Source organism: Scyliorhinus canicula, chromosome 2, assembly GCF_902713615.1.
Source record: "Scyliorhinus canicula chromosome 2, sScyCan1.1, whole genome shotgun sequence".
NCBI lineage: Eukaryota > Metazoa > Chordata > Chondrichthyes > Carcharhiniformes > Scyliorhinidae > Scyliorhinus > Scyliorhinus canicula.
The window spans coordinates 47,894,035-47,909,704 of NC_052147.1; the positions used below are offsets into that span (position 1 = coordinate 47,894,035).

Consider the following 15,670-nt stretch of genomic DNA (forward strand, 5'->3'; position numbering starts at 1 on the left):
CTGGGTCCTCAGCATTGTGGACACCATTCTTCAGTCAATTCAATTAATTTGTGTGGTATCAAGATTTGGCTGAAGGCACTGCAAAGGCTATGAGCCCTGACAACATTCTGACAGTACGACTAAAGACTTGTGCTCCAGAACTAACCGTGCCCCTAACCAAATATTTCCACTACAGCTACAACCCTGGTATTTACCTCAGTGGAAGATTACGCAAGCTTAAATTGGCCAATTATCACCCGACAAGTCTCCTCTTGGATATTCAGTAAAGCAAAGTGATGGGAGGTGTCATCAAAGTGCTGTCAAGCCGCACTTAATCAGCAATAACCTGCTCACTGACGCACCATTTTGATTATGCTGGGAACTCTTGGCTTGTGACCTCATTACAGCCTTGGTCCAAACATGGACATCAAGGCAGCATTTGACCTCGGACGAGTGGAGAGGAATAGTTGGGGTTGGAGTGGATCATAGGGTATCCCTGTATGCGGATGATCTTTTGTTATATATGAAGGACCCGGTGCCCACCATGAGAGACGTAATGAGGATACTGAAGAGCTTTGGGTTCTTTTCAGATACCGGTCAGCACCCTGGGAATGGAGCCAGTCTGAGAGTACTTCCCTTTCGCTTGGCCATGTCCACACTCAGATATCCGGGGGTCCAGGTGGCTCGAGATTAGGCCCGACTCCGTAAGCTGAATTATACCAGTCTGGCCAATAAAGTCAAATCTGACCTATAAAAGTGGAACAACCTTCCTTTGTCTCTGGCGGGTAGGGTCCAGTCAGTTAAGATGAACATTTTGCCAAGATTTCTGTTTCTATTCCAGTCTCTTCTGTTCTTTCTACCCAAATCATTATTTGGGGGTTGGGAAAGCTAATTTCAGCCTTCCTATGGGTGGGCAATTCTGAGGATTCAAAGGGTTGCTCTACAGAGGGATAGACAGTGATGCCGAACCTGATATTTTATTACTGGGCTGCTATTGCAACAAAGGTGTTGGGACCCAGGGTCTACCTGGATGCAGATGGGTCCAGGTTGGGTGCACTGGTGATGGCTTCTCTTCCGTTCGCACCGGCAAGTATTGTGGAACCCGGTTAGTTCACATTTTAAACATCCAATTAAAGTAGGAAACTGAGAATTCCTCCTTTTTCTAGAAGAATCTTTATAGTTTCCTCTTAAACCCATTTATTCTGTTTACTTCAATGGCTTTACCTGATCATTTATTCTGAAAATCTTTTTTGCTTTCGCTTGATTTCTTTCCTTCCACCTCCAGTCTTTAATTTGTACCCCCTAATATTAGAAACATTTGCCAAATCAGTCTTCAATTTGATCACCCTGAATTTTATTTGCCAAAGAGTACGCAACAACAACCTTTCTTAAAACTTGGATACAAATGATGTTGTTTGTTTGTGTGCACTCTCAATGGCATCATTAACTTTCTTATACTTCGGTTTAAAGAATGGTTCAACAGTTCTGAAAACATGCTGATCAAGGCTTCTACAGCAAAAAAGCTTTTTTTTTCCTGATTTGCATCCCATCTACCCACTAATGCAGTCAGAATTTTATCTATCTTTTTTGGTTGAGCCAAGTGCTGAGTTGTCAGGTTTGTACATTTATCCAGTGACCTGTAAATCTTGTTGGCGTCATTATGTGACTGCTTCAGTGAACACCTTTCTTTTCATTTCTATTCCTACGCTATTGTGAATTGTCACTGCTATCAGCCAGCTTATTGACCTCTAAGATTCAAATCCTTCTGAATCTGATTGGATTCTTCTTTATTATTTGATCTGCATGCTGTTTTGTTCTGTTTTTGGTTAATTTTTTAATGGGATGTGGGCTTCGCTGGCTAGGACAGCCCATCCTAATTGTTGCCCATCCTAATTGCCCTTGAGAAGGAGGTGGTGAGCTGCCGCTTTGAACGGCTGCAGTCCATGTGGTGTACCTTCTACGCTGTTAGGAAGGGAGTGCCAGGATTTTGACCCAGCGTCCGTGAAGGAATGGCGATAAATTTCCAAGTCAGGATAGTGAGTGACTTGGAGGAGAACCCCCAGGTGGTGGTGTTCCCATGTGCTTGCTATCCTTGTCCTTCTAGATGGCAGTGGGCGTGGGTTTGGAAGATGCTTTCCAAGGAACCTTGGTGGGTTCCTGCAAACACCTTGTAGATGGTACACACTGCTGCTACTGTGCATTGGTGGTGGAGGAAGTGAATGCTTGAGGGGAGGGGTACCAATCAAGTGGGCTGCTTTGTCCTGGGTGGTGTCGAGCTTTTTGAGTGTGTTGGAGCTGCACTCATCCAGACAAATGGGGAGTATCCCATCGCACTCTGATTTGTGCATTGTAGGTGGTGGAAAGGCTTTGGGGAGTCATCGGTGAGACAGGATTTCTAGCCTTTGACCTGCTCTTGTAGCCACAGTATTTATATGGCTAGTCCAGTTCAGTTTGTGGTCAATGGTAACCCCCAGGATGTTAATAGTGAGGGATTCAGTGATGGTAATGCCATTGAATGTCGTGGGGCGATTGTTTGATTTTTCCTTATTGGCGATGGTCATTGCCTGGCACATTGCATGGGGCTGGTTCAGTGTCTGAGGAGTTGCGAATGGAGCTGAACATTGTGCAATCATAAGCGAACACCCCCACACCTGACCTTGTGTTGGAAGGAAGTTCCAGTGATGAAGCAACTAAAGATGGTTGGGATGTAATGTAAGGTATGATTCTGTCAGTATGACTGTCTGGCTGGTTGTTGAGTAATCTGTGAGACAGTTCTCCCAATTTTGGCACAAGTCACCAGATGTTAGTAAGGAGGAGTTTGCAGGGCTGGGTTTGCCATTGTTGATTCCAGTGCCTAGGTCGACGACTGTGTTTCTGGCTGTTTCTTTCCTTTTTATTTACTTCATAGCGGTTTTGTACAACTAAGTGGCTTGCTAGGCCATTTAAGAGTCAACCACATTGCTGTGGATCTGGAATCACATGTAGGCCAGACCAGGTGAGGACTGCAGCTGTACTTTCCTAAAGGAAGGAAGATTTCCTTCCCTAAAGGACATTAATGGACCAGCTGGATTTTCTGTAACAATTGACAATGGTTTTCTGGTCATCATTAGACTTTTAATTCCAAAATATTTATTGGATTTAATTTTCACCATCTGCCGTGGCAGGATTCGAACCAGGGTCCCCAAAGTATTACCCTGGGCCTCACCAGTCCATCAGGATCATCAGTCTGGTGACAGTACCGCTACGCCACTGCCTCCCCCTTCATCAGGTCACATAATTGGGTTTTCAATACTTATACGGGAATCCGTAAAGTAAGTGAGCTTGTTTTTTCCAACAGTCTGCCAGAAAGGCTGACAAATGATTAATTTTCTGGCACTACATTGCAGTTTCATTTCCATGGAGGATATACAATCATTAAATCACTACAACAGATGTAGGAAGTATTTGACTATGGGTAGAATGTTAAATATTAAGAAAATTATTGACAACTCACCTTGTCACAGTTTTATATAGTTTAGCCAAAGATGTGCGGGTTAGGTGGATTGGCCATGCTAAATTGCCCGTAGTGTCCTAAAAAGTAAGGTTAAGGGGGGGTTGTTGGGTTACGGTTATAGGGTGGATACGTGGGTTTGAGTATGGTGATCATGGCTCGGCACAACATTGAGGGCCGAAGGGCCTGTTCTGTGCTGTACTGTTCTATGTTCTATGTTCTATTCTTTCTTAATCTCACCCTCCATGTAAGCTCTCCAACACATATTCATGTCCACCCATTTGATCTTTCCATCTTCTCTGGCCTCCATATTCTCATAGTATGAATTCCGGATTACTTTGTCCCCATTAAAACACTATCCTCCTGTATGCCCTGTACACAAATAGCAGGACAAATCCAACCCAGCTAATTACTGCCCCATCGTCCCACTCAATCATTAGTAAGGTGATTGAAGGGGCCATGAACAGTGTTTTCAAGTGGTACTTGCTTCGTAACAGCCTGCTCAGTGATGTTCAGCTTGAGTTCCACCAGGGTCACATCAGCTCCTGACCTCAGTACAACCTCTATCCAAACATGGTGAAGTGAGAACGACTCCTCTTAACATCAAGGCAGCATTTGTCTGAGTGTGGCATCAAGGAGTCCTAGCAAAACTGGAGTCAATGGGAATCGGGAGAAAACAACTCGACACTGATTGGCATCATCTTCCTACAAGGGAGTTGGTTGTGGTTGCTGGAAGTGAGTCATAGCTCCAGGAAATCACTGCAGGAATTCCTCAGGGTAGTGTCCTCGGCCCAACTATCTCCAGCTGCTTCAGCAATGAGCTGCCTTGCATCATTGGGTTGCTGATCATTGCACAATGTTCAGCACCATTTGCATCTCCTCAGATACTGAAGCAGCCCATGTCTCAGTGCAGCAAAACCTAGACAATCTCCAGGCTTGAGCATGTTATGATGGAGGAGTCTCAGCCCCTGACCTTTTTCAACAGGTATGAGGTGCTTGCTACCTGTATGAATGAGGAAATGGGACTGCAAGCTGGATGAAAGGAGTGACCATGGCACCATGATGAAGGGTGCTAATACAAGTGGGGGTAGCAAAGAGGAATGTGGTAATGGTAGGAGACAATGTAGTTGGGGGATAGATCCTGTTTTCTGCAGCCACGGCCAGGAACTCTGAAGACTGTTTTGCCTGCCTGGTGCCAGAATTAAGGACATTTCAAGGCTAGCGAGGAACTTTAAGTGAAAGTGGGGAGCCAAAAATCCAGTTATCGTGATGCATGTGGGAACCAATAACGTAGATAGAACCAGGAATGATGATCTACAAAGAGCTTTTGATGAATTAGGGTTCAGATTAAAATGCAGAACCTCATCTCTAGATTTTTACCTGTCCCACATGCCAATTGGCTTAGCGGCAGTCAGATTAGAGAATTAAATGTGTGGCTCGAAGTGTGATATTGGAAGAAGGGGTTTTGATTAATGGGGTGCTGACATTAGTACTCAAGGAATGTTGGGTTATTCTATTGGGATGGGCTGCGCTTGAGCTGGACTGAGACCAGTGCCCTGGTCAGTAATATAACTAGGGCTGCGAACAGTGCTTTAAACTGGGTGGGGGGATGGTTTTGGGTGAAGGAAGATTTAGAAATCCAAAGAAAAAGATCAAGGCATAAGAACAGTATACCAACGTAGGGAAAACATGCAGAGTGGGACAGGAAAGGAAAGAGAGTTCAAGTAAATTCTGCATCAGCAAATAAGATCCATTGTAAGGAATAGAAATAAACAAAATGAAAGGTTCTTTATCTGCAATGAGATAAATGGCACAAGTGGGACAAGTAGAAGTAAATGGTTTGGATCCAATCAGAGATATGGTAACAAGGTGATCAAGGATTGGCAATAAATATTCTAGGGTGCACAATGTTTCAGAAAGACACACACAATGGCAAAGGAAGAGGGGTGGACTTGATATCAAAGGATGACACAGGACACTAGTGAGAATGGATCTGTCCTCAAGGTCATGAAGTTGAATAAGTTTGGGTGAAAATTATGAATAGCAAGAGTTTGAAAACACTGGTGTGAGTAGTTTATACCATTGGATGGAGCGTTATACAAATAATTATATGCTTGCAACAAAGGCATTGCAATAATTGTGGGGGACTTTGATCTTCTTATAGATTGGGATAATCAAATTGGCAAGAGTGGTTCAGAAGATGAGTTTGTAGAATATCTTTGTGACCGTTTCTTGGAAAAGTATGTTGTTGAGCTGACTGGGGATAAAGCTTTCCTAGATCACTTCATTACACAATACTAGGAGTTAATTAATCATTTAGGACTGAGGTGAGGGGAAATTATTCACTGAAAGGGTGGTGAATCTGTGAAATTCTCTCCCCCAGGGAGTTGTAAATGCTCCATCATTGAATGCAGTTAAGGCTGGGTAAGATGGAGTTTTGGTGCCTCAGGAATTAAGGAACAGACAGGAAAGTTGAAGCCCGAAACCACCCTTGATTATATTGATGCTGGGGCAGTTGATCATATTGATGCTGGGGCCGGCTCAATGGGTCATTTGGTCTACCCCTGCTCCTGTTTCTTGTGTTCTCGGGTTCTGAACTATTTGTGGGAGTTCTATCATTGGGAGTGGCGAGTTCCTCACAGTAAAGCCTATATCCTGCTCGCCCATTTCCTCTGAATACATCTCCTGCTGGGTGAATGTGTAACGCTTTATTTTCAGCCATCTATCTTGGCGAGCTTCGACTCTTGCAGGAATGATATTTCGGTGTTCAGCCTATCGAGTTCCATGTCAATCACCGTTCTCTTGTGCGAATGTGTTAACCAGTTGGCAAGATGACTCAATCCCCTGCACAGGCCCTGATGTTCTGGCTTGCCAATCAAAGACCTTGCTGCATCTTACTTTTGTAGCACAGAACTTAATTTTTCTGAAAAAAGGCAAGTTGTTGAAACTTTTAGTCTTGCACTCATCAAGACAATTGTAAAAATATCAAATTGTAAAGGGAACAACAGTTTATGCTGCATGAAAAGAGAGTGCTGATTGGTTGGCAAGTGGACTCTAATTGCTGGAGTTGCTGCCATGAAGAATGCACCAGTTAACTAATAACTGCCATAACTGCCCAGCTTTTCAAAAACTCAAACCAGGCATGTTAACTGATTGGCCAACACATTGTCCCAGGGAAATCAACCAGGGAATGGCTGTCAAAAGGTGCAATGCGTGTGCGTGTTCTTTGTGTCTGCAATGTCAAGGCCCCATGTATTAATATATGTAGCTTCTAGAAAGTGTCTGAGCCACATGAAAGTTAAGAGTGATCTTAAATTGGTTGTCAGTGTAACTCTTGGCACACTCCGAATCACATCTAATGTTGGACATGTCTCCATGTGTTACCATGAAGAGAGACTGCAGAGGACTTGCAGGTGAAGAGGCTGTGTACTGACAGGGAGAGACTTACACATTTGACTTTCCTTTTTGCATTGCAGCTAGCCAGCAGTGCAGGCTGAAATGAGAAACACACCCACAACAAAAAGCAGGAAGCCTGCTAACTCTCTTCTCTCATACACTAGAGACATCACATTGACCTGTTGAGCCCATCTTCATGTAATAGAATTGAAGTTAATAATAAATCTTTAGTTCTAAAGCGATAGTCAGTAAAGTTTGCGAGAGAGATCAAACTATATGAAATATTTATCTTTTGAGATGACAACATTGTCATGTGTCTTTTTTTAAGATTGCTTTGACACCGACTATGTCTGCTAGAATGTAGTTTTCCATCACAATTTGATATTTCATGGAGTTAACCTAATTCAAATTTTCGTTCAGACATGGCTTTCGGGACCATGTTTGTAATTCCGCATGTGTTTGTGTCTATTTATCTTTCCAGCAATAACTTTGCATGAACAAATTTCTGCTATTCATGCAGTATCGCTATTTGTATGACACTTAGCTAAGATATCCTTGCAGCTCTTGAGGATGTGTTACCAAGTCTTCATTATTCACAGTCGGTTTCTCTGAGCGCTATTGTTCTCGCAGCTACTTGCAGAGATGCTGATGATGAAAAGAATGTGCCATCTCTTGAAGTGATTAGGTGAATGTGCACTATGGTTTTTGTTTCACACTGCACAGCTCATGAGTAACCTGTTCTAGTATGGCAGATTAATGCAGTCCAGTGTCCTTGTTCCTAGACAGTGGTTCGCCATTGCTTTTTAGGAAAATTGCATTGCATTGTTCATTTGACAACTGCACATCAAAGTTAAAAGCCTGGAACTTATCCCAGTTTCTCAAATATCCAATAGAATTTTGCCAGCATGCATGCAAACAATCGGTTTCATGTTGCAAATAGGTCTGTTTGAAGCTATATATATGCGTTTTGCAAATTTAATTACTCACCTTATGAAGATTGGTATAATGAAGATTGGTATATAATGAAGATTGCTTCCTCAAGTACAATTAATGGCCCAACATACCGCATTCGTAATAATCTTTATTGTCACAAGTAGGCTTATATTAACACTGCAATGAAGTTACTGTGAAACGATATGAAGTTACTGTGAAAGGCCGCTAGTCGCCACATTTCCAGCACCTGTTCAGGCACTCGGAGGGAGAATTCAGAATGTCCAAATACCTAACAGCACATAGAATCATAGAATTTACAGTGCAGAAGGATGGCCATTCGGCCATCGAGTCTGCCACGTCCCTTACAAAGAGCGCCCTACTCAAGCCCATGTATCCACCCTATCCCGTAACCCAGTAACCCCACTTACCCTTTTTGGACACTAAGGACAATTATCATGGCCAATCCACCTAACCTGCAAATCTTTGGGACTGTGGGAGGAAACCGGAGCACCCGGAGGAAACCCATGCAGACTCCGCACAGACAGTGACCCAGCCGGGAATTGAACCTGGGACCCTGGCGCTGTGAAGCGACTGTGCTAATCACTATGCTACCGTGCTGCCCATCTTTAGGACTGTGGGGGGAAACCGACACAGATACATGGAGAACGTGCAGACTCCACACAGACAGTGATCCAAGCGGGAATCGAACCTGGGGCCCTGGAGCTGTGAAGCGACAATGCTAACCACTGCACTACCATGCATTCACATAATATTTGTGAATTCAAGGCTTTCACGGTTCCAGCAATATTTTAAGCACAACCCTGAAATTAGGGCATCTTGTACTGTAAGGGTATTTGAATTTTCACATTAGTCATCCTTATGTGTATTTATCAGATAATTTAGCATAACAAAATGGGACAGTCCAGACAATGGACTCACCAGGCAACTCACCGTACCACTATTTGTATCAGACTTCCTTCACAATGTACCATCAGAGCAGAACATCTCAGCAGTGGCTTCCCTTCTAGGCTTCACTTCATTAGCTCTCGGGTCTTTCAAGGACCCATTCATTATCCATCCAGTTGTTTTTCTCATCCAAAAACTAGTCCGAGATGCTATCATCTGCAGAAAAAACGTCAGTTTCCACATTTGGGGCGGCACAGTGGTTAGCAGTGCTGCCTCACAGCTCCAGGGACCTGGGTTCAATTCCCACCTCGGGAGTTTGCACTGTCTCCCCATGTCTGCGTGGGCTTCCACCGGGTACTCCAGTTTCCTCCCACAGTCCAGATGGTGGCCAGTTCGGTGAATTGGCAATGATCAATTCACCCTTAGTGTCCAAAAGGTTAGGAGTTAGGTTAGCTAGGGTTACTGGGTTAAGGGGATAAGGTGGGGGGGGTTTGACCCCGAGGTAGGGTACCCTTTCAGCGGGTCGGTGCATACTCGATGGGCCGAATGGCCTGCTTCTGCACTGTAGGGATTCTGTGAGGCAGCCAGTCTCTGGCTTGTATCTAATAGATTCAGTTGATGGATGTAAATACCAGTAGTTTAATGTAATAAAGTGAACAGGTGTTGGGTATTGATTAGTTAATCATACTCAGATGTGTATTTGAGAAGAATCAGCGAGCACTGTGGTATGGATTGGCGAAGTAAGCTCTGTGTGTGAACAATGAACAGTCTCTCTCAAAGCATCCTCGTCTCATGTGTCATCTTCACATTCAGGTTCGAGAATTCTCTGATATTTGTAGCAGAGGATGGTTGAAAGTGAAGGTTTGAGACCAAGATTTACTTCAGACAGAGGGTTAGAGTTGGAGTTTTCTTTGGAGAGAAGACTTGGGAAACTGACTGAAACCGGGAATAGGGTGGCCAGGATATGATTTTCCACCACTGTTTTGTGAAATTGGACTTTGTGATCAATGGAAAAATACAGTTACTAAATGAATACAAGGTATAGACATAGAACATACAGTGCGGAAGGAGGCCATTCGGCCCATCGAGTCTGCACCGACTCACTCAAGCTCTCACTTCCACCCTATCCCCATAACCCAATAACCCCATCCTAACCTTTTTGGACACGGAAGAGCAATTTATCATGGCCAATCCACCTAACCTGCACATCTTTGGACTGTGGGAGGAAACCGGAGCACCCGGAGGAAACCCAAGCAGACACTGGGGAGACTCCGCACAGACAGTGACCCAGCAAGGAATCGAACCTGGGACCCTGGCGCTTGTGAAGCCACAGTGCTAATCACTTGTGCTACCGTGCTGCCCATGTCTACTGAAAATTAAAGCAAGGGATGACTCTGGCACTTTCGGACTTCCTGCCAGGAGTGAGATCCGCTGCAAAGTGTTCCCTGAACTAGACCCACAGGAAACTGGACAACGAAGAATGTGGATGCACTATTGATATTCATGGATGAAATTTTTATGAAAGATGCCTGGGAAGGCTGGTCATACTTGATAATTTTAGAAAAATGGATGATTCTGCTGTTGAAGAATACATCAAGGAGTTTAACCTACTATATACGGGATTGCAGTGATTCCACTTGGAAATTCATAAATCAGTACTTGCCTTCAAGTTATTGAACTGCGCTATGATATCAAAAATGGATAGGCTCTTTGCTTTAACTGAAGTTAGAGTCAAAGAAAAAAAATGCTTTTGGATCAATTGTCAGAAGCCTTAAAAAATGCCTGGGAAAGCATTAATTTCCGCTGCTTTTGTGGCACAAATGGGCTCTTCAGCAGTGACACCAAAACATAGGATTCAATGCTAGCAGAATTTCCAGATTGTTTGAATATTAAATACAAACATTTATACAAAAGAAGAATTACAAACAAGCAATATGAGGACCTAGACCTGTGTGTGTATGCGTGTACATAAAGAAACAGTGATTGAAAAAAAATGAATGAAAATTGCATATTGTCACAAGTAGGCTTCAATAGAAGTTACTGTGAAAAGCCCTAGTCGCCACATTCCGGCACCTGTTTGGGGAGGCTGGTACGGGATTTGAACCGTGCTGCTGGCACTGCCTTGGTCTGCTTGGAAAGCCAGCTATTTAGCCTTGTGCTAAACTAGCCCCTGTTCTATATTCCTATATATAAGCCCAGGAGGGAACAACAAAGCAATTGTGCAGGTATTAATGTTGAGGCCCTGGTTATGGGGTCCCTGGACTTTGGTCACTCCCTTCATGCCATTCTTGTTCCATCCGGCTTCCCTGCCTTGCATTCCGAACTGTTGTTCCCCTCTGCCCCTTACCCCCTCTTGCTTTTTCATTCGTTGGTGGAATCAGTTCGACAACAGGCTGGTGAATTGCTTCCACGGCATCTGTACATGGTCAGCGCTCTTACTGTCCCCTCGGGTGTCTGTCCGCTAGGCATTCGCCGGGGGGGGGCCTGATAGAAGTTTATAGAATTATGAGGGGGTGAGATAGGGTGAACAGTTGGAGGCTTTTTTCCCAGGACAGAAATTGACAATTACAGGGGGGCACAAGTTCAAGATGGGGGAATAGGTTCGTGCAGATGTGCGGGGGACCGTTTTTTTACACAGAGGGTGGTGGTGGCCTGGAATGCATTGACAAGGGAGGTGATTGAGGCAGATGTGTTAGCGCACCTTTAAGACTTATCTGATAGACACATGAACACGCCCGGGGTTTTATAGAAGGATATAGGCGGTTGGTCTAGATAGGACACGTGATTGGCGCATGCTGGAGGGCCGAAGGGCCTGATTCCTGTGCTGTGCGTTTGAGAGCATTTTTTAAAAAGTACTGTTATTCAAATTTTTAGCATTTTAACATTTTACAAAACAAAACATACCCGCCCCAAGTACATTAACCCTGTACCAACCACAACCTCTCTTCCCCCCCCCCCACCACCCCCACCACAACCACAGCCCCCCCCCCCCCCCCCCCAACAGTTGACGGTAACTAGCTCCCTGAAATGCAAAATAAACAAAAACCCATCTCGTTGTGGAACCCCCTCATTTGCCCCCCTTGGGGCAAATTTCACCGTCTCAAGATGCAAGAACACCATTAGATTCCCCACAGAGGCACAGGGTGGAGAAGCTGACTTCCAAACCCCACAGAACCTGCTTACGAACGATCAATGAGGCAAGGGCTAAAACATCTGCCCCCCCCCCAACCCCCCCACCAACCCCCCACCCCCCCCCCCCTTGCCGTCTGCAACTCCAGCAGGTCCAAATATTGCCCCTAGGGGATCCACCTCCAAATCCACATGCAGGATCGCCACCATGGTGCTGAAAAACGACCCCAAAATTCTCCACTTTCGAGCAGGACCAGAACATGTGCACATGATTAGCCGGGCCCTCCCACACCTTTCGCAAGTATCCTCTACTATCCTCAAACGGCCAGCTCATCCTTGTTCGTCAAATGGGCCCTGTGCACCACCTCAAACTGTATCACTCCAAGAATAGTACACGAGGTTGAGGCATCATCTCTGCAGCACCTCACACCACAGTCCCCCCTCCAGCACCATCCCCCAACTCCTCCTCCCACTTGGGCCTTGACCCCCTCCATAAACTCCTTATCCTCCTCCAAAATCCTCCCATGAATCCCCAAGACCACCCCACCCTCCAACGCCATTACCGAACAGCACTTCCTCCAACAATGAGGAGGCAGGCACTATCGGAAAGGGCGGAAAAACCTTCCTAGCAAAGTCCTAAACCTGCATTTACCAAAAAAAACCCTCCTCACGCAGAAACCCAAACTTCCCCTCAAACTCCTCCAAACTTGCAAACCACCCGTCCAAAAACAAATTCTTCATCCTCCTTCACCACTCTCTCTTCCCGTCCCTGAAACCTTGCATCCATCCTCCCCGGCTCAAATCCATGATTTCCCCGGATCGGATCAGCCTCGACCCCTCTCCCAGCCTAGTGTTACCGTAAATGGCCTCCAAATCTTCAATGTGGCAATCAGCACAGGATCTTCCCGAATCCTCTTCTCTGGGAAAAATTGAAGTTGTGGTGTCGCCAGCGCCTGCCAGCCTTGACACCTACAAGAAACCCAATAAAGCCTGAGCCTCTGTATTTCAGCCCCGCACCTTCTCCGTGTTCGCCGCCCAGTAATAATACAACAAGGTTGGAAGGCCCAACCTCCCAACTGTTGGCTCCTCAGAAGTGCCACCTTTCTTATCTCGGCCGCCTTCCCTGCCCAAACAAATGACGAAACCAACCTTTAAACCCCCTTAAAAGTAACTCCAACAAAAAGAGCAGCAGGTATTGAAATAAGAATAAAAACGGCAGCAAAATGTTCATCTTAACAGGGGAAGACTATCCCACCTCAATAAATCCGCTTTCACTCTCCCAAACAGACTTTTAAGTTCAGTTACAAAGCCGCGCCCAATCCCGTGCCATCTGCACCCCCAAATACCTGAAATGGCAACTCTCACACCTGGAGTAGACACCACAAAATACTCACGTTTCCACAAATTCAAATTGTATCCCAAAACGGCCCAAATCTATGACGTAGTCCCATTTTGACTCCCACCAAAGAGCTCAGGTCCGAAATGTATAACAGCAAATATCTGCTTAGAGAGACACCCTGTGCTCTCCTCCTCTTTGCCCCCCACTATCCCCATCCATAAATCCGAGCACCTCAGCGCAATTCCAAGGGCTCTGTCGCAGCAGAAACAGAAGGGTGGACATGGAGCATCCCGCCCCGTTCCCCAATGAAGCGGAAAGTTCCCCGAATTCATATCATTCATTCGCAATGCACGCCATTAAATTTTTTTTTTAATATACATTTAAAGTGTCCATTCTTTTTCATTCCATTAGGGGTAATTTTAGCGTGGCCAATCCACTACCCTTTGGGTTGTGGGGATGAAAACCCACGCAGATACGGGAAGAATGTGCAAACTCCACACACACAGTGATTCAGGGCCAGGATTGAACCGGGAACCCGGCCGAGAGGCCGCACTGCTAACCACTGCCCCACCATGCCGCCCTAACGCCATCGGGTCCTTGTACAACAATTTCACCCATGCCTTCAACTTAGGCCCAACCCCCAACTTCTCCAACACTGCAAACAGATAGCTCCACTCCACCCGATCAATGCCTTCTCCGTACCCAAGGCCACCACCACCTCCACCTCCAAATCCTTCCCTTCTGCCAGAAAAAACACCACATTCAGCAGCCACCGCATTTTCGATGACAGCTGCCTACCCTTTTTTTTTTATTTATTTTTTTATAAATTTAGAGAACCCAATTCATTTTTCCCAATGAAGGGGCAATTTAGCGTGGCCAATCCACCTACCCTGCACATCATTTCAGTTGTGGGGGTGAGACCCACGCAGACACGGGGAGAATGTGCAAACTCCCCACGGACAGTGACCCGGGACCGGGATTGAACCTGGGACCTCAGCGCCGTGAGACTGCAGTGCTAACCACTGCGCCACTGTGCTGCCCCGACAGCTGCCTACCTTAACGAACTCCGTCTGATCCTCCCCAATCGCCTTCGGAAGGCGCTCTTCCAAATTCAAAGGAAGAACTTTCACCAGCATCTTGGCTTCCATATTCAACAGAGATATGGGCCTATATGACCCACACTCACCGGATCCTTATCCTTTTTAAACGACAACGAAATGAATGCCTGACCCATCATTTCTGTCGAGGCATCCCCTAACTACACGTCTCAAAAATGTCTACCAACTGCGCCGCCAAATTATACTTAAACTTTTTATAAAATTACATGGGAAACCATCCGACCCCTGTGCCTTACGTCTGCATCTTCCCTATCGGTCCTGCATTTCTTCCACCCCCACTGGCTCCTCCAGTTCTGCCCTACCTCTGGAAATTCTAATCACCCCAAAACCACGCTCATATCCGACGTACCTTCAGGGGCTCTGACCTGTACAGATCCCTTTAAAATCTTCAAAAACCTTGTTCATCGGTTCTGGCGCCACCACCTTCTCACACGCCTCTGACCCAAACCATCTTCTTCGCCGCTGCTTTCCTGTGGAGCTGGCCCGCCAGCATGCGGCTGGCCTTCTCCCCATGCTGATGTATGACCCACCCTCGCCCTTCTCAGCTGCCGAACTACCTTCCCCTAGACAGAAGATCGAACCTCGTCTGTAACTCCTTTCTCCTTACCCAGAAGATCCAGGTCCTCTTCATACCTCCCATCTATTTCCAAAATCTCCTCTATCAACTGTTGCCGTTCATCCCTCGCCTCCCTATCCCCTGCGCCTTAAATTAAATAACCTCACCCTTCACTAGCCTTCAGCGCTTTCCCATACCACTGACGGTGAAACGTTCCCCATTACGATTAAATCCCACATAATCTTCGATCACCCTCCCCAATTTAGTACCAAAATTCAGGTCTGTCAACAGTCCCAATCAATCTCCATGCAGCTTTTGGACTGACCCTTTCTCCAGGAGCACATCCACCCATGAAGCATGGTCCGAGATCATATCGCCGAATACTTTGCCTCCCTCACCCCTGCCTTCCCATTACAAAAAAGTTGACACCCCACCACCCCACCCCCCCCCCCCCCCCCCCCCCCCCCCCCCCCCCCCCCCACCCCCCCCCCCCCCCCCCCGGGTCAGTGACTCAAAGCTCACATCAGGTGGAACCAAGCTGTAGCCCTAGTCACGGTGAGCCCTGGCCCATCCGCCCTTCCCAGAATCCCCCCAAACACTTCCATTCAAAACACCTCACCCAGTTTCATCCCTCTGTCCCTCCTCCCACCTTGCTGCCGTTAATAGCCAACCTGCATTTGCTAGCGAGGTAGCCTCTGGCAGATCTCCACCCACCCACCCACACACAACAAAACAACACCCAATCCCCCCTACGCCCAAACCTTCCAAACTCCCCACCCCATAATCCACAACCCAACATGAAGAAAGCACACAACATCCCAGCC

At 46.1% G+C, this 15,670-nt stretch overlaps 1 protein-coding gene across 1 annotated transcript in view; it reads left to right on the forward strand.

Annotated features, from left to right (window-relative positions):
* mark3a (MAP/microtubule affinity-regulating kinase 3a) overlaps positions 1 to 15,670 on the forward strand; it is a 236,405-nt gene that overhangs the window by 125,898 nt on the left and 94,837 nt on the right.